We start from the raw sequence: 22,094 nt of genomic DNA on the forward strand, positions 1-22,094 counted from the left end.
CCCTCTTCTTTAGCTTGATATTTAGGTCATGAGGGGACGTTTTCCAGGCAGAGGCCGAGAGCTTACTGTCCACTTGCTCCGCAGCCCCCGATATATAATTGAAAACATACAAATGGATTAGCTGGAGAGAGTTCAATGCCAGTGGGTCTGTTGGGTCTGTAGTGGCCAGTGGATTCGGACCCTCTAATACTGCAGAGGGGGGGGAGAGAGGGAGAGGAGGGGCTGAGGGGGTGGATGATGGACAGATCCAGGGATTTAGGTTCTTGATCAGCTGGAACATGGCGAGACCAGTATTAAAATCAACATGTGCTCAGAGGAAAACATGCAGACACACAGAGGCAGTTAGGGGGAAAAGATGCACACAAACAAACACACACAGAACTGTCCACTAATACGGTATATATGCACTGGCTAGAGGCCACCATGCACGCTCTTTGCCAATCTCTCTCTCTCTCTCTCTCTCTCTCTCACACACACACACACACACAGACAAAACAAAAGAGAGACGGGGAAAGAGATAAACCACCACCTCTTCCAAATGCACCGCTTTCTTATCCTTGAAGAAGTTAAAGGATATGGAGGAGAAAACGATGGTACGATTATTACCCAAAACCTCCATGGTGGACATCTGTCACAGTTGACTTTGTGGCTCAACCGTGTCCGGTCGTATTGTTCTGCACATGTTTTTCTTACAAACTGTCTGACCGCTCATGTTTCTTGCCCCATGGAGAACCGAAGTCCACTTCCTGTCTAGCCACTGTTCTACAAGCTAATAGATCAATGTCACTCTACAGCCAGCCGCCGGTTAGCATAGCTTAGCATAAAGACTGGAAACAGGGGAAATAGTTAGCCTGTTCTCTGTCCGAAGGTACAGAAATACACCTAGTAGCGCCCCTGAACCTCACAAATAAACATGTTATATCTTGCCTGTTATGTTTTGTTGTAAATCTTTGCAAAAATGGTTGTGTAAAAATGTCAATTTGTAGATTTACAGGGGGGTTATGTGCTGGACTACTTCTTGGCTGTGAGCAGTGACTCCCTGAAGTCTCTGCTGGTTGCCTGTTAACCTCACCATGAGGACTCTTTTTTTTTGGACAGAGCCAGGCTAGCTGTTTCCCCCTGTTTCCAGTCTTTATGCTACGTGGCTGCTAGCTGTAGCTTCATATTTACCAGACAAATATGAGCATGGTAATGATCTCATCTAACTCTTGGCAAGAAAGCAAATAAGTGTATTTCCCAAATATGTCAAACTGCTGCCTTACACATCTTTCATCAGTCATATTGAAAAATTAAAATCCATATTCTGATATAAATAAATCTACTTCAGCCTCTCGACTTAGTTATGAACTTCCCTCTGTCAAGGCAAGCTGGTGATGCTCATTAAAAAGAGAAATATTAAGTAAATTTTAGTCTAATACAATATTTCAACACCCAAGACAAATTTTATATGATGCACAACATGCAGCACAGTTGAGTAAATTGAGTTTCCAGGGCTGGATATTTGTGTTTACGAATGCTGATGTGATTTTGAATTAAGTTTTTTGTTTACTCCTAAAACAGAACCTTGAGGCCGACTTCCTGCGCTCAGAGCATCTCCCTCTTCCTTATGTTTCTCTAGTGGCGTCTGTCTCGTCCTTGCCGGCTCCGTGGACACACTCACAAGGTCAGCCTCTGTTAATGTGTTGCTCAGTGTGCCACAGTAGGCTTGGAGATGGTTGTAAAAGCACTGACAACATGACCTTCTCCTTGACTGATGATGGTCAAGAGGGCCATTACTATGAGCTACTGTCTAAGCTGTCTGCAGGCGTTACATTGTGGTTATTCAAGGATGCAGACGTGTTTTGAATTTTTTTTCTCAAAGACTGATGAACGTAATGTTTAAAAAAAGAAGAAAAAAAAAGTGGTCAAAATCGTGTTATTTTACTGGAGTTGCCTGGAAAAATATACTTGTAGAAATGAGAGAAAGATAAGGAACAGAAGAGTATGGAGAAGGCAGGCAGGAGGAAGAGGAGCCATGGAGAGATGAGAGGGCAGAAGATGAGAGGAGAAAGGGAGAAGTGGAATACAAATGAGAGGAGAGGAGGGGGGTGAAGAGGAGACGAGGGAGAATGGGGAGACGACGAGAATGAGATGAGAGAAAGAGAAGAGGGGAGGGAAGGAGGGTTGAGGGAGTGGAGGAAAGAGGAAACGGAGAGATAGCAGAGAAGACAAAGAGGAGAATACAGAGTGAAAGAGGTTTAGAGAGAGAGAGAGAGAGAGAGAGAGAGCGGCGTACTCAGCGAAGCAGCCGTCTCAGAGACTTGCCAGCGCATCCGTGACCTAGATTCTCTGCTTCTCCCTAGATCCCTCTCCCTCATGAATGTTTGATTACACCTCCAACAATAGCAGTATTTACACCAAACGCTTTTTAAATTACAATTCGGCTGCAGAGGAGGAGAGGGAGGAAAAAAAAAAAACAATCCATTCAAGGTGGAGGGAAAATGGCAGAGAAATTGATTTGAGAATTCTCACCTCACTAGAGAGGCAAGATTTGAGTCTCTTAAGACCAGACAGCGCTGATTGGTGCACAGTCAAGCTATCTCGCTCACACACAGAAATAAGCTTTTCTGACACACAGCCAAAAAAAAAAAAAAAACCCAGGCAGATTCATGTATCCACTCATGCATGCATGTCCCCACTGCTGGTTTTTAATAAACCACAAGCAGACGCGGACCAGTGCTGGTTAGTTGGCTCTAAATGATGGGAGGGAAAAAAAAGGATTTTAAATTTTCAACTTGCACCATCTTCCTCATCAAGGTGTGGCTGCCATCCTCACTCACTCCCCCCCCAATTCTTCTGCATCCCAAAACCATGGCAAGGCACATCTCGGTGCATCAGCCGTCGCCATGGCCACTGATAAACCTCTGTCTGTGTTGCCATAGTGACCATTCTGGGAAGTTAAGCCTGCCTCTATGACTGCCATGAGAGAGAGAGAGAGAAGAGCCATAGACACCAGACAACAAAATGGCGGCAAGATTAAACAGACGATTCTGGGCTAAGCCACAGTTATCAGGCCAGACAACAAAGGATGCTGGTAAAGCACAAACAGACACACCATTTCTCTCTCTTACTTTCTCTCTCTCTCTCTCTTCAACTCGCTCTCCTACTTTTTCGCACATGTACATATGTGCATGGATGCATAAACATACACACATAAGACACACACACACACACAACCATACACGCGCACACACACACACACACACACAGTGGTTAATCCCATTCCAGTAACCAGAGAAAACTGGTTCAGAGTCAGTAATCTCCAAAAAGCCCAGTTTTTGGAAGCTGTGTGACATCCGGCTCCAAGTAGAACAACTCAGACAGCCAGCTAGTCGGCCATTACAGCCCTGTTTTTTTTTTTAAATCGCCTGTTCAAAATCAGGAGGAAGAGTAATGTTGTAAACAAACTGCACAGAGATGAGACAAAAGCTAACAGCCTTGATGTCGTTACCAAATCAATGTCAAACTTTGCGGGCACATTTGCTTTGCAAGTTGTATCTACACTTGACTTTTAATCACTATGTATTTTCTAGATTTGAATGCACATTTTGGACCTTATGAGTCTAACAAATTGAATTCAGTAGGTGTTGTGAATGCATTCTCCCTGTAAAACAGTTCACAAACGATTCCTTATTGAACCTAACTTGTCTCCTCTTTCTTTTTCTATCTGTTTTCTCTCCACCATGGACCAGTGGTGCGTCTCCCCCCCCCCCCCCCCCCCCTCCCGCCTCCTCACTCTCTGGTGGAGGCCTCGTCCCCCTCATCACCATAGTCTGGCTCGCTCCGTAGACCAAATCATTCTGTCTACCCCCTGCACTACAGTTGCCACGGAAACCCTGTGTGTGTTTGTGTGTGCAATACTGGTGGGGGATTGGTTGCTGGGGGCTAGATGCTTTCCAATCAAACCTGTTACTGGGCTGCGGGGCCCCCCTCCATGAAAAACAGGGAGGGAGAGAAAGAGAGAATGGAGGGGAGAGGGTGCCGCCTGTTGGGGCAGGCTGTGTTATCATGTTTTGGTGATGTCTGGCCAGCATGGTGCATAGCGAGAGGCGAGACGTAGCCATATCACATTACTGGTCTTCATATTAAGATTGGCAGGCTCACAGTGAAAGCGCATCTTTTTAGTTCTAATATAAATGAAAAATTCACATTTTGTCTTACCCAGCATGCACTATTGATCCGCTTCAGACACTGACTGAATGTGGCACAGCAACCATAATGTGTTGCAAAAGGTTAGTCTCTCTGTATGTGCCTCACCTCAGCTCAGCTCCAGTTACAGCACAGCACCACTGCACGCCTCATGTTTGATGTCATCATGACCGCAGCAGACAGACCACTGGTGTTACTGGTGCTGCACAGTTCATCAGTCTGACGGCTCCTTGTCTTTGCCTCAGGATGATGACGATGATCTCGGAGCCAAGCTGTGCTGCAATGCGCTGGGACGTGGCCAGAAGACCCCTTCTCCAACTGTTCCTCTGTCCCAGCTGTCAGAGACACACAGAGCTATGACACAGTGACGGGCGCACTCAGTAGGATGCCATGCTTCACGGGCCAGCGGGGGGAGAATCGGAGTGAGCCGCTCCAAGCTGAGTAGGTTGAGGTATCGTTGTTGTTTAGTGAGGCTGCAGGTGGAGGAGTAGGAGCCTGCTGTTAAAAAGAATGCACCTGAACGCACCCAATAAGTGCACATCGCTGATTTAATCGTAATTCCATTCATAACTGCAACCTGAAAATCACATTGAATTTCCATTTTGTTTCACTTCATTATTCAGTCTGACATCATGTTCAGGTCTGCTGATTTCTGTCTTAGGGGGGTTATTTTGTTATGTTTTGCCTTAATCAATCAGTAACCAGTGGTGGAAGGAGAACTCTGCTTCTTTACTGAAGTCAAAGTACCAGTACAACAATGTCAAATTAGTTAAATGTACTTAAAGTATGAAAGTACTTCAGCAGAATTTCCCCTGTGACTGAAAAATTATTACAGATTACTTTTATTAGATTGTTAATAGTGATGCATCAATGTGTAAGCAGCATACTGTTGTAGCTGTTCGAGGTAGAGTGAGTCTGAACTGCTGTATATATACACTTGGCTAGTTTAGTCCAGTGTTTACAATCTAGGGGTCGGGCCCCTCCAAAGAGTCCCAAGATAAATCTGAGGGGTCATGCGATGATTAATGGAGAGAGAGAGAGAGAGCAAGAGAGAAAAGAACAACAACAGCAACAAAAACTTCTTCTACACTCTTCACAGATTTGTCTTCATTTCTTAAAGACTTTTAGCTAATACTTGCTTTTTCTTTGAAATAATAGATAATATGACAGCTTTGGGCCTCAAACAGTTATTTATCCATCTGAGAAGTTTAAAGGGGAACAACTGGGTCACAAGCCAAAACAATTGGGAACAACGATTTGATATGTTTATATTCTTGTGTTTTATGTGATGTCTTAATATGAAAAGTAACTGTTTGTCATACTAATGAAGTGCAGTAAAAAGTAAAACAGTATTTCTGCTTAAATGTAGCAAAGTTAAAGTGTAATATGTGTAGCATGAAATGAACTATCCAGCACTGTCAGCAACGTTTGAAGCAAAATGCAGATTTAGAACTTTTTATATCTGTAAATCAGCTTTAAGAACATTTACAGCAGTGTCAATCTCATCTTTGCTTGTTGCCATTTGTGCGGCAATTTTTCTTCTACCACTTTTTATTTATCTAGTTTTATTTATCGCTACTTAGTAATTTTATATGGCTCTAGCAAATGCAGGAGATTTTCCCCTTTTTAGTCCCGCATTCAAAGCTGTGATTGGTCGATTGTCTCTCCAAACATGACAAAAATTGATATATATATATATCAGTTATATATATATATCTTTCTGCTGCACATACCATGACATCCTATGTGTTGCCTTATAACATGGCGGCTTGATCCCTGCCACACTGCCACCATCTCAGTTCCTATTCTTAAATTAAGCTAAATAGGCTCACAGTTTAATTCAGGACATGTAGTTTTACAAAGCAGCTGGTGGATGTTTATCTTATCTGTGATATCATCATATGATGTTTGGTCCTTTTTATGGTGATAATCCTTACATCCTGTGTGACAATGTGGAGCTTGTGATGTGCATGCCTTGGGTCAAACATCTGGAAGGCCCCAGAGGAGAAACTGTATGATGTTGTCCGATTAACAGAGAGTCTTTAAGACTAAGAGGAATTGAGTGGCTCTGGTCTAACTTTGTCCCTGTGGGCCAATAACAAAGAATGTCTGTCTGCATCTATCGATGTCTGTGTCTGTCTCTTTCTCTTTTTGTCCCTCTTTCTTCTTTATCTGATCCACTTTCTCCTACTACACCGGGAGTTCTGCAGTCATCAATCTCTGCCTGTCTCTGTTTCTTTCTTTGTCTTTCTTTCTCATCTCATTCTCTTCCTCTCTTTGTCTCTCAAGTGCTGTCTCTCTCAGGCCTGCTGCCTTTAGATACCATATCTTTTCTTAATCTACTCCTGAATTACACTAAAGCCAGCATCCCAGAGGAACGCTCTAGATTGCCTGCAAAGGAAAATGGGATAAAGAGAGTGAAATTGAGAAAATGAGGTTCAGATAGAAGAAGGAGATGCCATTTGCAACAAAAGATGTCTTAATGAGATGAATTATGTTGTACAGAAGAACAAAAAGGACTTTATTGATCCATGCTGCAGAAGAAAATGCACCAAAGTATTAAACAACCCAAGAGAGATATACGAGGCAAAGGAAGCCAGAGATAAATGCAATGACAGAGGGTATCGAATTTCAACTTTTCATTCATGTGCGAACCTGACAGCATGTTCAAAAAAAGAGCTGGCACGAGCGGGATTATCAAACCGACTGATGCATGACACGTAACATACAACCAACACACTTCAGTTCCCGTCCTTACGCTTTCTCGCCGGGTGAGATGACGCAGGAGATAATTGCATTGTCTCTAGCCACGGGAGCCGTTCGCTGCGTCATAATCAGACACCCGGCGACATCGCTCACTCTCCTGACATTCAGGAAAATTCTGTTGCTAGGAGCAACTGCAGGAGGATGGTGGGAGGGTCATGTTGTAGTGATGCTCTGACGTGTCTCTGTAGCACCTAAACTTGTTACCCCTGAATGAAACATGTCTATATTTATGATACTCACGCTGGCAAGAGGATTCTTCAGTCAGCTCTGATGGATTAGAGAGCAATGAAATAAAATCAACAATCACTCGGTGAGTCTGTGTAGTAAAAAAAAAAAAAAAAGAGTGGGTTGATAGAATACAAAAACCCTGAGTTATGTTTAATAGTCTAAATGCTTTGACAGCTGAGTTTTCTGCAGGCTGGTGCTGAATGCTTGTATAAGGCGTACAGTGCAGTATATTGTCCAGAGTGGAGCAGAAGAGATGTCACTACCATTTCCCTCCAGCCATTTGGGGTCAGGTGTCAAATGTCTATTCACTACGTGTGAGTCACAGTGTGTTAAACTGAGGCAGGACTTGTCATAGCAGGGCGACCATGCAGACAACTGCAGCCATTGATAGCACATCAAGGAGCCTCAAATCTCTGGATAGCAAGTGAGTTTTGTGATATGATAGGAGTGACAACTACAGTAAGTTAGACATAAAGGAAGTGGCAGCATTGATAAGTGTCAATCAAAACTGTCACAGTGTGGCAGGAGAAGTGGCTGGGACGTTCCTCAGAGACATGAAAAGTGTCACTCCCGTTTCTCAGGCTAATATTTCCGAATCATTCACATTGTTGCAAGGCCACTAAACTGATCTGATCCAGATCCAGACGTGACAGTATAGTCCCCATGTTCTCAACTCTGCTTCACCCCTGGCTTGGAGCTGTGTCTTCCAGGGCCCGCAGTGGCCAGCCATGCCATATGGCCCTACGCTCTGAGCCAGGGAGTCAAGGAACACCAAATTAATTCTGCGCACTGAAGGATTAAACCGCCCGGCCTCTATCACTCTAAAGCTGGTGAAAAATGTGTCGTTTTCTTGCAGTTTCCCAGGCGTAGACAGCTGTCTCTGCTCTGCACACACAATTAAAATACAGTACATGCTGTGAAAAGACAGTACATATGCATCCAAATGCACTGATGGTTCTCTTGACATGATTGACAAATGTCAAAAAACACTGCTTACCCATACTGTAGATTTTAGCAATTCTAAAGTGTGGAAATTGGTTGGAATCACATACAGTATTGTAAGCATGCCATCCTGCATAAAATACAATTACAGCCAAACTGCAAACTAATGAGGTTCTGTGTTTGTCATTTCAAGCTGATTGATGAGCCAGCCATTGAATTTGAACTGGTGTTGCTGAAAGAAAGTATCTGAAACCATTAACATACAAAACAAATAGCATATCTGACAGTATTTGGTTACAGGTCCAGGAAGAGACAAAACAAAAACCTGTTAGTTCACCCAAGAGGTTACATGACACACACCATCTGAACAACTTACTCCTCAGGCAGTGTAAACACTGGGAGTGTAACCAGAGGTGTCTGTAAACAAAGGAGTATGAACAGGAGGAACCAATAAGCAGCCTGACTGTAGACCCATCAATCATTCTTCTGAATGCCTTAGAGGTTAAATTATAATTACTCAGTTATGATGTTGCAGGCTCCTCTCTGTCTGGTGTCAGTCTTCTTTAGATGCATATAACAACATGTTTAGTACATATGTGCTTTAGCTAATATTTACCAGTGAAAGTGCGGCATACTTAACAAACTTCTGATGATGTAACTTTTATGTTTTTATGATCTTTAAAGGTCTTAGAGGAGAACTCGCATCAGGTCAGCATCTCAGCCAGCCCTATCAGCAAACAACAACATCAATACTGGACAATTCTGCAAAACCACAGAACACATCCAGTGCCAACATGTCAGAATTATTGCTTTCTGTTTCTGCGCATGGCAATTATAGAACAGTTAAGGTTAGGGACAGATTATGATTGAGGCAAATAAACTACAGTTAAGGTATGGTTACAGTTAGGTAATTAAAACACTTCTCCTCTTCTCACTTTGGTCTCCTACCTGAAAGTCTAGCTCAGTGTCCTTGGAATTGAGTCCATATTGGACGATTCTGCACCTCATGATTTATGTCCAGTGGCAACTTTGATTGCCAGCGCAGGAAGTTGTGTCTCCTTTATGTAATAAGTTGGAAAATAAGGGTGTGGAGGTCAGGGTGGTGGATATGTGTGTACCATGTCAGACTTTTATGCAGGTGCACATCCTGTCACACACATGCAATTAACATTCACTTCTTTAATAATCGGAAACAAGACCTTTCCCAAACCTAAACCGTGTTTTAGGGCATTTTAAATCCAGAGTTTGTTTGCTCTCCAAATCAGTGGATGAGTTGGTAAACTTTGTACGTTTTCTTTTCACACACTGAAAGCCACCTGAGAACATTCACTCAGGTCATTGGTTAGATGTGACTGCGGCGGGAGCAAGAAGTTAAACACAGGAAGAAGGTCCTATCTGCCAAATAATAAAAAATGCAACATTTAGCATTAGTCCAGGTCGGACCTTGATTCACTCTCCAGCTAGTCTCTAACAACTGATGAGTTTGCTCATCTGCATACCAGCATGCAAAGCACACATGCCTCAGGAGCCGATTAGATCAAACTTGTACGCCTTGTAGTTGGGTCGGACTGAAGTTGGATCATGTTCCCACTGCAAACAAACTTCTGCAGGCTTCATTTGGGAACAGACTGAGACCACATCCTCTAAAGGGTTTCGCTATGGTTGTTTTGGTCCACACCCGAGTACAATTGCCGTGTTCAGACCTGCCCAAATTCATTTGGATTAAATAACGCAGGTCTAAAAACGCCCATAGTTGCCTAACCTTAACCTTAACCATTGTTTATTTGTCATAACCTTCATGTTTCTTTAACTTTAACCATACCAATGTTATTATGCGCAGATATTGTAGAAAACAAGAATTTAAAAAATGTTGGCATTGAGCGTAATTCAAGGTTTTGAGAATCTTCAAATAGTGGCAATAGGGTTGTAAAGTCAAAACTTTTTACCACGTTACATAATGGGCACACTACTTCCTGTAATGACACTGAATTTTGGCATTGAATTTAAACGGTGAGGTGCCAAATGATCCAAATATGGAAGTAATTCTTAGGGATACTATCTCAGAATTGTACATCTGTCATGGCCCCATTGATGCTTACATCAAAGGAGGCCAATGTTTTACAATCCAATCAGGGCCAAACTGCTCCAGATTGTGTAATTTGATTGCAGTAAAAATGGCAACACTGAACGTCTACCTTGCAGCTGTTTGGGGCTTTAAAAACATAACACGGCTCATGTGAGTCCATCATTTCCCGCTTAAACAATGATTTGCATCTTGTGCCCTACATCAACGCCAGAACACAGAGGGAACTCTGCAGAAGGTGCAGATGGTATTTCTTCTCCTCTGGCAGACAGAGCCAGCCAGAAATTTAATAACAAATTCTCAAAGAGTTGGCCTGGAGCGCGCCCACCAGCCAATCAGCGTAATCCAACCCGGTGGACAGCTATAACCAAGTGTTATTTCTTTTTCACTGCATCGTGTAATTACTCCCCTCCTCCCTAAAGAGAGCCAAGGCAGCTGTGGATGGGAGGAGAAGAATCAGATAGATATATAGATATATAGATAGATAGATGGATAGATAGATAGATAAGATAGATAGATAGATAGATAGATAGACTCATAGGGATGATATTTGGCCCAGAGGTTTTATTAGGTTTTGGGGAACAGTTGTTCAGGGGCCAGTGTTTAGAGATCAGGGACTGAGGGAGTTAGAGAGAGCGATGGAGGGATTGAAGGCAGGGTTGATCTGCTGCAAGGGAGTCTTCCTGTGCACATCAGGAGAGGACTCATTACTCACACTTGATAAAGCCATCCAAGTCACCTTCTGCACTCTCCATGGACAGTCCCACCCGCTCATCCCAGCTGTGTACATTGGCCCAAGCCAAGACAGGACCGGGTGTGGTGAGTCTTTTGAGAATACACTAACAGTATGAGACCATTTGGCTCGAGTCTGCCTGACACATTATTTTTCTTTATGTTTCATTAAACTATCTGAACAACAGCCCCGGGAACAATTGTGTTAGATAAATTGTGTATACAGGGTGCTTCAGAGCCTTGAATATGACTAGAGGACATCTCCAGTGCTGCTCTCCGACGCTGGAAAACAAACTTAAGGTCATCGGAGCTAATCAGTCGCACCATTCCAGCCACCTCAGCTCTGTAATGAGATCATGGAGATTCGTGGTGAAGAATGCCATGCTCGTTCAAGGCTGAGATGACACAGGCTGAATGTGCTCTGTGAGCGAAAAAGTACAAGTTCAACTAGAAACATGTGGACAGCTTGCTAATGTAACGACAACATAACAGGATGATGTAATTGCAAGCCTGGACTCCTCGAGGATTTTACTCCTGCTGTGGGGGATTCCAGATAGGAGAGATAAGTCCAGGGTTGCTCCCCACACCACATAAAACACAATGAGGACAGTTCTTTTCATTCAGTGACAGAGAGCAGGACCCAGGTGGAGATAAGACACAGAATTCCTCTTTTCATCATCCATTTCTGCCAATTGTGTGAGAGGTGACTGATGGAGACAAAGGATGAGGAGGGGGGAAGAAAAAAGTGATGGAAAAGGCAAATGCAGATAAATTTCTCAAGTTTGTCTTCAAGATGGTCATGGATGAGCACATACCAAGTGGCGAGCAGCGCAAGTGAAAACAGGGGAAGACGGAAATTAAGGGGGGTTGTAATGCAGAACACATGCAAGTAGAGGGATAGCGGTCAGAGGGGAACTCTTTTACGAGCACATCATTCCATCATTTTTGGTGCGAGTGTGAAAAAAATGCAGCTTTTTCCACCGGCCCGCATTCGATCCTGTGGCCTCGAGTGATTCAGACCCCAAAACATTTTTTTTTTTTTTTTTTAACTGAATGTAAACTCTTCCATATGTGTGCTGAGCATATTAAGGAGTGGACCTTATAAGCAACCACAATTCTCTGAAGTGTGGACATCCAGCAAAACATCTGTGAGGATTCATAATCCAAGTCTTCATTATGCATGCAGTACTGTACACATGGGGACGGATAGTTTGTAAGTGAGGAGATAGAGAAAGAGAGGGGTGCAGTAAAGGGGGGTTGGGGGGGGGACGTGCTGGAATGAAAAGTGTCTTGTCAACAAAAGTGAAATATCTGAGGCTTGGCCGGGAACCACAGTTCGGGGCGGGGAAGTTTATTGTGATATTCTGCTTTGGAGCTACAGCATTCCCTCTTTACTCTGGAGTGTGGAGTGGTCAGGGACATGAGGCCCCTGTCAGTTAAAGGCCTTCAAGACACAGAGGGTTTCACAAAAGAGCACTTTCATTTTTTTATACTTGGAAATGTAAAACGTGGAATGTGACATGAAAGTTGCTTTGGTGTTTTGAGTTGCATATTTTGACTTGTGAATTGAGACTGTTGGGTGAACATGAAGCTGTGGAAGGAAAGGAGGAAGGACGTAGTTTGATCTGGCAAAGGCTGTACATGAGGGAACTAGCAGGTGTAGGCGGCGGCTTTGAGTGACAGGTCATTGAATAGGACTGGGGGAATTCTGGGCCCTCTGATAACAGCTCATTAAAACTACATTCACAATAAGCCGGGGACATTTGAAAACCCATTCTCAACAAGTCCTCCAAATTAAAGTAAAAAATTGCCTCGCACACGTCTTCCAGAACGACACAAGCGTTCTCCCCATCACCCTATTGACAGGACGATTGCCATTTAGGAAATAAAACTGTTTTCTGATTTATGGTTCAGGCCTGGTTAGGTTTAGGAACAAAAAAAAACACAGTTAAGTTTAGGGGAAGATTGTGGTTTGGGTTAAAATACTTAATACGTTAAGGTTAGGAGACCTTCGCTGTCGTGGTTACAATAATAACAATGTGGTTACGGTTAGGGAACGACCACAGTCACGGTTAAAGGAAACCAAAGTTGACTGTCAGTAGGAAATGGGAAATGTACAGCAGTCTTCCGGGTTAACGTTTGATGTTTTGTTACTATTCATTCACCCAGACTCTCCTCCGTCTCCGTCTGCAGACTTTGTGGTTCTATAACGTCACCCGACTACCTCCTTTGCTCGAAGCAAAGAAGAAGAAGGCTTTGTCTCATGAACGTAAACAAATACCATTTCTATTTGTTGTCTTTATTGGGAAGACAATCTCTTTTTTCGCTTTGTTTTGGACCTTCATCCACATTATCTCGCATTGCTGTGGACAAGGAAAACACAGCTTCTGGAAAACAATGATGCAGTCCTACCTGGACTGCATCATTGTTATTACTGCTACCTGTTATTACTTATTTTACAATAAATGTCAACAGAGCTGATCATGCAATACACAGTAGACAGTCTGACAACAGAATCAGAAAAATATGTAAATGAGAAAAAAGCTTTATAAAAACACAGTATAGGTTATCAAGAACAGACAGAACAGAGGTTTACCCAGCTGAGACTCAGAAACTTAACCAAGCTTTATGTTTCTGTACCACTCTAGATGACTGTGATGCACAGTGTTGTTGTTTGCAAATGGAAAGAGGATGAAGAAGAAATTTAGCTATTTATCATTTAGATGGTTCAGTGTGTACAAGAATTTTTACAAAACCAACCAAAAAACACCAGTGAAAAGTTCAGGATTGACAACAAAGCTTGGATTTGGATGTACTACTTGCTGCTATATTTGTAAGTTATTAGAATCAGAGAATGCAGATTTGAGGACACTGAGAGACACTTGTCAATCAAACAAACAGGCCCTTTAACATATCTCCCTTTAGGTCTACTTGTCTTGTTAATGGTGAAAATGTTACATTTTCTATTGTAACATTTTCTACTCTATCAGAACATAAAAGGGAGCTTTTGTCACTGAGATTGTCGTTTTCTTGGAACCAAAAGCACTTCTCAACTGCCGTCAGTATTGAGCCATGTGTTCGATCGGTGTGAATAAGATGACACTTCACTTGCTTATCACTTATTAAACTCACCAATGAAAGACTCATGAAGCCAAGAAGCAGGCTGAAGAAGAAAGGAGTTGAAAATCGAATACCAGAATGAGTGACTGATGACTTGGTCTGCGCTGGTGTGAATGAACATGTGTTTGTGTGTGTGAGTGCCCATGTGGGAGGAGAGATAATGTGTCTGTCGTGTGTGTGTGTGTATGTGTGTGTGTGTGTGTGTGATGGTGTGGTATGTGAGGGTTTTGTGAGGAGGAGAGTTCACACGACCCTGGCTCCCATCACTCTTCGTATTTCTCCCCGACTTTATCTGCCTCTATGAAATCTCAACACTTGAAAGAGAGCATGGAGAGGTTCCAGCTTCGTCGGTAAAGTACAACGCAAAAAATATCGCAGTTCGTGCACATCTGGAACTCAGGGGTGTGTTCAATCCCCCCCTCACCCAACCCTCTAATGCAGCAAGGGAGCAACACCTAACTTATGAGTGCATAGTCCATCTGGAATATAATGTGGTTTTGCTTAGAGGACCCTTCCTTTTAATTTAATTTCCCTGTTGTCTCCACTCCACAAATATATGAACATTTTAACAATACATGCATGCTAGAATATACTCATAACATATATTCACTTTTCCCCAGTCCACCTTTTTTCGTTTCTTGGTGAAACATTTTCCACCAGGAGAAATCAAATCAGACATGCAGGAGGGCTGCAAGGGGGAGGACGACAGGAGTGACAGGAAAATGCAAAAAGAAAGGTCGCATTTCACACCGTCATCCATCATTTTTACAGTCCGGGTTGCAGACTTTGGGTTTTGCACGTTTTAGCAGCATGGAGTGGGTGGTAAAGGGGCGGGAGAAGTGCCACTGGAGTGTGTATGTGTGTGCGTGTGTGTGTGTGTGTGTCACAGTGTGTGCTAGGGGAGTGTGCACTTTTAAGATAAACTGGTCTGATGAAAGAGGAGCCTTCGGCCTTGCAGTGGCCCCCACCATCCATCTGGGAATGTCACTTTGCGAGTGTGTGTGTGTGCGTGTGTGTGTGTGTGTGTGTCTGCATGTGTCTGTTGGCATGTGGAATTTCAGTCTATTAAGTGACCCCGCAGTAAGGCCTTTGGGAAGTGAGGAGAGTGGATATGGGTTGTCAGGTGGAAGGATGATGCGTCTCAGCTCTCCCTAGTCAAAAACGCATCTGTGTGAGTGCGTGCACATTCTCACATGCACACTGAAAGCATGCCAGTATTGTTGTGTGAAGCACTTATCAAACAGAGACCCCACCCATGTTCAGCAGGAACCTGAAACCCCTCCAAACATGGCAGGAGGAAAGGAGGAGAAAAGAAGAAAAAGAGTGAAGGAGACATTTAGGGGCCCAATGTGCCAGAGGTATCATTACCTTTTCATTTCACCTGATGAAAGCCATTTGGCTGGATTAGTTTCACACTCTCAATGGGACCCCGAGGTGAAGGGAGCCTCCGATCAGGATTAGCGAGCCGCAGTGGGCTGCAGACAGCTGGGTGATGGAGAGGAAGAAGAACCTCTGTGTAATGGCTCCGCCTCTCTCCACAACAAAGGGAATGCTGCTTGTTTCTGCAGACTAACGGAGGCGGGGCTTCATGCTTGGCAGGCAACAGACTTGTGTGTGTGTTAACGAGAGAGTGAAAGTGTAGCCAGCCAAGGTGCCAGCCTGAATGAGAATGAAAGACGATGATTGGACTTGCCAAATTGGAGGGGATATTAAATCTAGGAAGCAAAACCACTTGATAATGAGTTTTTGTAACATTCTGTGTGTGAGACTGTGTGTGTGTGTGTGTGTGTGTGTGTGTGTGTGAATGTGTGCGTGTACATGTTTGTGTGTTTGTGTTCACACCTGTGGGCTCTGTCATCTTTGCTCCTAATTATCTGCAGCATAAATCAACGGTGGGTGCGTTGCCATGGCAGCCAGTGGTAGGCCGGGTACTGGTGATGGTAGTGGGAGAGAGCGCCAGAGCTATTTCATTAACCTTTAAAGGACTTGGTATTTATTTTAGTAGCAGCACTATGAATATAAATGTGTCATTTTGAAAAGGGAAATGACCAGGTAATAAAAAGTCTGAGGACCCTGCTAAGGCCTCTCTCTCTCTCTCTCTCTCTCTCGCTCTCTCTCTCTCTCTCTCTCTCTCTCTCTCTCTGCCAGTTTTTAACCACATTAGCAGCATGTCAAGGGATGAAATATCTCAACCATCACTGGATATTTGGCTTTGAAATGTTATACAGACGTTCATGTTCCCCAGAGGATGAAGTGACTTTGTTGATGCCCTGAGATTGACTTTTTGGTCTTTATTGAAATATCTCTGTAACTATTGGATGAATTGTAGCACAGATGTACAGATGGTGATTAGAGGATTAATCCTAATGACATTGGCGACCCTCTGACTTTTCATCTAGTGCCACCAGCAGGTCAAACTTTTTACTTATCTAGTTAAGTAACTCAACGTCCACAGGATGGATTGGCACATCATTTTGTACAAGGGCGGCTGTGGCTCAGGAGGTAGAGCGTGTCATCCACTAATCAGAAGATCGATTGGTGCGATCCCCTCCAGTCTACATGTCAAAGTGTCCTTGGGCAAGATACTGAGCCCCAAATTGCTCCCAAAGGCTGTGCCACCAGTATGTGTGAGTGTGTGTGTTAATGAGTATTAGATTAGATCTCCTGATGAGCAGGTTGGCATCAGTGTATGAATGTGTGTGTGAATGGGTGAATGTTGATATGCAGTGTAAAGCACTTTGAGTGGTCGGAAGACTAGAATGGCGCCATATAAATGCAGTCCATTTATTAATTTCTCAACCATTAACGGATTGATTGTCATGAAATTCGGCTCAGACATTCACGTCCACCTCAGGATACAATTAATGACATTCTCTCCACCCTCAGCTCTTCTGTGTTTAATGCTAATTAGCAAATCTTAGCATGCGAACACACTAAACTAAGACAATGACCAAGGTCAAAAATATACCTGCTAAACATCCGCATATTAGCATTGTCATTGTGAGAATGTTAGTGTTAGCATTTAGCTCAAATCACTGTTGTGCCTAAATACAGCTTCACAGAGCCACAAGCATGGCTGTAGACTTATTTTTTTACACACTTGTATACCATTTTGTAACTGACTGACAAGGGTTGGGTGATGAGAATATACATTGTGAGATGATATAAATTTGTCAAACCTACAAAGATTTTGTTGTACCTTTCCTATCGAGATAGCTGCCACTTTAAATCTGTGCTGTATTAGCTCATTGCAAGCGATATTGTAATCAATGAGCAGCACTCAATGGCAATACTTGTGTAGCCAAAAACATATAATATAAAATAAAATAATAATATAAAAACATATAATGATAGATTTTATCCATATTGTATAACTTGTCCCTATGGCTCACAGCGTAAAATAAAAATGATTAGTGTTCATTGACATTTTGATTACAGTCAAGATGATTTTCAAAAAGTGGATAGTTTGTGAACATTGAATAAGGAATCAATGGGAATTCATTCAGGGTAAGATAACAATCCCCCAATTCCCCAATCCCCAGCCTGGTTTCAGCCTCTGCTTATTTACAGTAGTATTTCCTGAGTAACTAATAATAAAATTTGAGGATGAACCGTGCAAATCTTCCAAATGATAATATACTCAGGGTTGACTTGTCTTGTGAGGTCCTCAGTCGATGCAGACATGAGTTGTAAGTCACACTACACAAAGCTGCATTTGAAATCTTTATGTTGGACATCTGCTCAGCCATGGATGCAAGCCAGTCAGCAATCACTATATCCCATACTGTAAAGAAAAAAGAGGAAAAGACAGAGAAAACAGAGGGAGGGAGAAAAACGCTTAAAACCCACCTGAGATTCATCACTGAATGTATAAAACTGAAAATGGATTATCATAAAAAACAAATAATAGGAGCCATAACATATTTTCTGGGCTCTCTGCTGAACTCTCTTGTGCATGTTGTAGATTCTCCTGTCTGGGAAGAACATCACCAGGGACATACAAAAAGCCAGCGTTTGCAGTAGTGCCTCAGGGGCAACAAGGGCAACGGAGAAGGGTCTCTTTGTGTGCTGGAATCATGGACGTTTTGGCTGGGATTGGCTGGTTAAAAGGAGCATTTTCCAGATGCCTCAGCAGTAAGTGAAGCCTCTGTAACCACTAGTAATTCAATTGTGCCACATGATTTCTTGGTGAGTAATCCACAAATGGGCACTCAGTGAAAACAGCTTGGCATCCAGGCCTAATGAGCCAGAGGTAGTGAGGAGGGAGAGGTGGGGGGTGTGTGTGTGGAGAAAACAGAGAAGGGGAGAGGCTGAAAGATGGAGAGAAATGTGATTCTGAAAGGGAAGAATGTGACAGAGAGACAAAAGGATGTACAAAACTAGTCAAAGACTAAAACTTTGCATGATGAAACGATTGTTTTGTTTTGTGATGCAACAGATTGGCACCGAAAATCTGAGCAGATGAGACACACTCATTCAGGCATTAGACAAAAAGCACGCACACACACACACACACGCCACTTCGACCGCAGCCATGTGTAGAGCTGCAGAACCCTGACTGTGAAGGGTTATGGTTGTGTGGATCTGGATTGTTTCAAGCTAAGTGAAGAAAATTCTTTCTGAGGCAGCCAAGAGATGACACTCCCTCCCCTCCCAATTCTTCTCCAGACACATTCAGAGGCTGACGAGGACTCTCATTCATACAACAGCGACACGAAACACAAAAATGGGTCATGGAATCCCATTCAAATGTTTGATTTTTGGCAACTCTAGGCATACTTCAAATGGGCTTTGATTGGTGCCACACTATTCATTTTCAGACTCATCCAAAAACCTAATCTCTTCTGGAGAGTCCTGCAAACAGCAACATTAAAGCAACATTGGCCGGATTCCCAGTGACGATTCTTTCAAAAAAAAAAACACATTGCGAAGTAAATGCTCTAGGGCTGTATTGAAGTATACAGGGGGGTGGGTAGTGCTAATTTGTAACCACTGTTACACAAAAATGTGTGACTCCAAATGGACCAGAAGAGAGGAAAGAAAGGCACAGTTTCCATAGTAACCATTTTCAGACTAAGTGGTTGTCTTCGCTTGCTCTCAGTTTTCTGTTGATTTGCTGTCTTTTCCTCCATTTCCTTCACAGTTTCCTGTTTTTGGAGTAAATCAACCACAAAGGAGTTTAGTAAATAAGCAGCACAAAGGTGGGAATAAGACTACATTCATTAAAATTTAAAGAGGAGAGACAAAAGGAGGATCGGGTACGTTGCAGTAGAGTACAAACACACACACACACACACACACACACACACACACACACACACACAAGCCTGACATAAACAAATAAAGAAAATTCAAAATCCAGACACACACCTGGGGAAAAAAAAGCTTTCAGTGGCACAAATATGGAGGGGCTGCATGGCAGAACTAAATCTAGACATGCAGCGGCACAACTATTCCTGTCCTATATTTCATATTTAATCTGCTGTGCTGGAGGATTTCTTGGCCTAGTGCACTGTGTAATCTTGTCGAGGCGCAGATGGCACTCTCACAGTGTCAATCGGATCCCCTGGATTGGGACGGTAGAGGAGGAGAGTTCTCCAGGGGCCGCCAGCCGCTGCGCCAGGATCAGCAGGTTTGGCTGGCCAGAGGCAGCATCAGCAGCATGTAAGCAGACAGTCCCTTCACCTTTTTATTCCAGGCTTAGACCAGAGCTAGAAATGACTTTCAACAAAAGGGGCTGACATTGGACATAATTGCAGGCTGGGTTAAGGATTTGCCTAGGATCTGATGCAACAGGCCTGTCTTGTTCCCTTTTTACTTCGTACACAAACACACACACACCTCACAGATTCTCTTTTACGCACATTCACACTGCTGTTTTGCATGTTTGCCTGAGAAAAGATACAATTTCCTCTCCAGACAGAAGAGGAGATGAAGTCCTGGTGGCCTCTTGCCATCCTTTTGTGCCAACTAAGAAGCCTTTGTTATGAGGAAGGAGTTTGGGTGCGGATATTTGCCTATAGCAGATGCAGAAGATATTTTGGGGGGTTTTATTTGGAGAACTTTAGATACATTTAGTTAATTCAACAACTAGACTAAGAGTCTACGGCCATGCTAGCCTAAATGTTGCTAAATGCTTAAATTGGCATGCTAACATGCTCACAATGAGAATGTTAACATACTGAGGTAAAGCAGGTAATATTGACAATCTTCACCATCTTTGTTAGCATGCTTGTTTTGCTATTTGGTCAAAATTCTAACCACTAATGTTTCAATAATAAATCTTATTGTTCCCTTTAAATTCTGTGTAGCCTGTCTGTATACAAGTAAAATGTGCTTACTCTTATTTTTTGCTAAATGCTGTATTATTTTATTGATAGTTCACTTTTAAAAACCGGTATGTTTCAGCCCGTATATATGAAAAACACTCTTTGTCTAACTTGTTAACTTTTATTATCTGCCTGTTGTGTTTTATATATTTATAGCTGTTGTCCTCACTGTGGGACAGCAGGTAACCTGCTGGGAAACAGTTTCTAAACTTAGTCAAGCCCACAGCTGGCAATGGGGGGAGGGGGAGGGGGGTGTCACCAAAGTGAGAACAATTCATCCTTGAATGTGTGTACCAAATTTCATGGTAATCCATCCAATAGCTGTCAAGACATTTCACTCAAAACTGCAAATGTGAACCTCATGATGGCACTAGAGCAAAACTAAGACACCAAATCTTAGTTATTAGGATTCATCGTCTAGGAACCATGAATGTCTGTTAAAAAAAAAAAAGGTAATAAGTAAAACCCTGCTAGTGTGGCACTCGTGCTGGAGGAACAGTTAGAGGATCACCAAGATTCATCCTCTGGGGACCATGAATTTCTGTATAAAATTGCATGGTAGTCCATCCAATAGTAGTTGAGATGTAAATCATTTTGAACCAAAGCGACAAACTGATCAACCAACATTGTAATCCCTAAGGCCATGTTGCTAGCAGGGCTAAAAAGTACAAAAAGTGGAGAATCACTTTATGAAACCAATAAAGGAGAGTAGTATAAATAAAAATGGTTGGAAAATAGTCTGAAAACTTACATCACTGAGACTAGATTCAGAGACCGGTCCATTTTAAAACTAAACTTAGTTCAACAGCAGTCCTCACCAGACCCTTTGCTTCATCTCAAGGGGAGCATTCTGCAGTGGTTTCCCTCTTAGTCGCTGCCATTTACAAGGCAGATTTATGTAACAGGCTAGCTAGTGTCGGCTTTTATTCATAGAATAATGGAGACTACCATGAAATTTTGACAGTCTAATTTGCATGGCTGCAGACAGTCAAACCCGGCTCGGCCTCGCCTCTCCTCTGCCACCAAAACAATCTCACCTTCAATTACCAGACATCAGATGAGATGAGGGAGTGTGTGGTCCTCTGATTAGACCAGGGAGTGAGAGAGAGAGAGAGAGAGAGAGAGAGAGAGGGAGAGATGAATGGGTCTGCTGGTGTCCCGGAGCAGGGAAGAAGACGGAGAATAAATGAATGAATGAATGAATGGGACAGTAATGAAAAGAGGAGGAGGTGGAGGGGAGAAGGGACGGAAGGGAACAGGACATTCAGAGTGGTTTGTGTTGCTTCTAAAAGAATTGGAAAAGAGGATAAAATGAACACAGCTGAGACGGAGGCTGAGGGCTTTATGTGCAGTTGTGTCTGTTGGGTTCATTTGGGAGCAGATTGAAGAATTCTGAAGACTTTTAGTGTTTTGAAGGCGCTACCCGCTTGTGAGTCACACATCACAGAAACGACTGTTGTCCGCAAAGTCAGCTAATAAAGTGAGAAAGAAACTTGAAAACATTTAAAAAGGACTGAGAAGGACACATCACGAGGCACTCAAGCGTTAACCAGCTCACACTACAGGAACATATTCAGATTTGTTCACATTCCAGGTGTAAAATCTGATTAGATTAATGTAATTACGATGAATCGACCTGGCCAAATACTTAATTAAAGGGGAACTCCACCAATTTTGCACACGGATATTAGTTTACTTGTCATAGC

The 22,094-nt window shown here is 42.9% G+C and overlaps 1 long non-coding RNA gene across 4 annotated transcripts; it reads left to right on the forward strand.

Annotated features, from left to right (window-relative positions):
- Positions 1-1,427: 1,427 nt before the first annotated feature.
- Positions 1,428-20,472, forward strand: LOC122998664. 4 transcript variants are annotated; one of them, XR_006407472.1, is made up of 7 exons: positions 1,428-1,663; positions 2,922-3,073; positions 4,434-4,629; positions 18,024-18,193; positions 19,203-19,317; positions 19,596-19,723; positions 19,979-20,468. It is a non-coding gene; the product is annotated as an uncharacterized LOC122998664 (long non-coding RNA). The 4 variants fall into 4 exon arrangements; XR_006407474.1 differs by having other exon boundaries at positions 4,434-4,639; positions 19,203-19,723; positions 19,979-20,472; XR_006407471.1 differs by having other exon boundaries at positions 19,203-19,723; positions 19,979-20,471.
- The last annotated feature ends 1,622 nt before the right edge of the window (positions 20,473-22,094 follow it).

Source organism: Thunnus albacares, chromosome 15, assembly GCF_914725855.1.
Source record: "Thunnus albacares chromosome 15, fThuAlb1.1, whole genome shotgun sequence".
NCBI classification, from domain to species: domain Eukaryota; kingdom Metazoa; phylum Chordata; class Actinopteri; order Scombriformes; family Scombridae; genus Thunnus; species Thunnus albacares.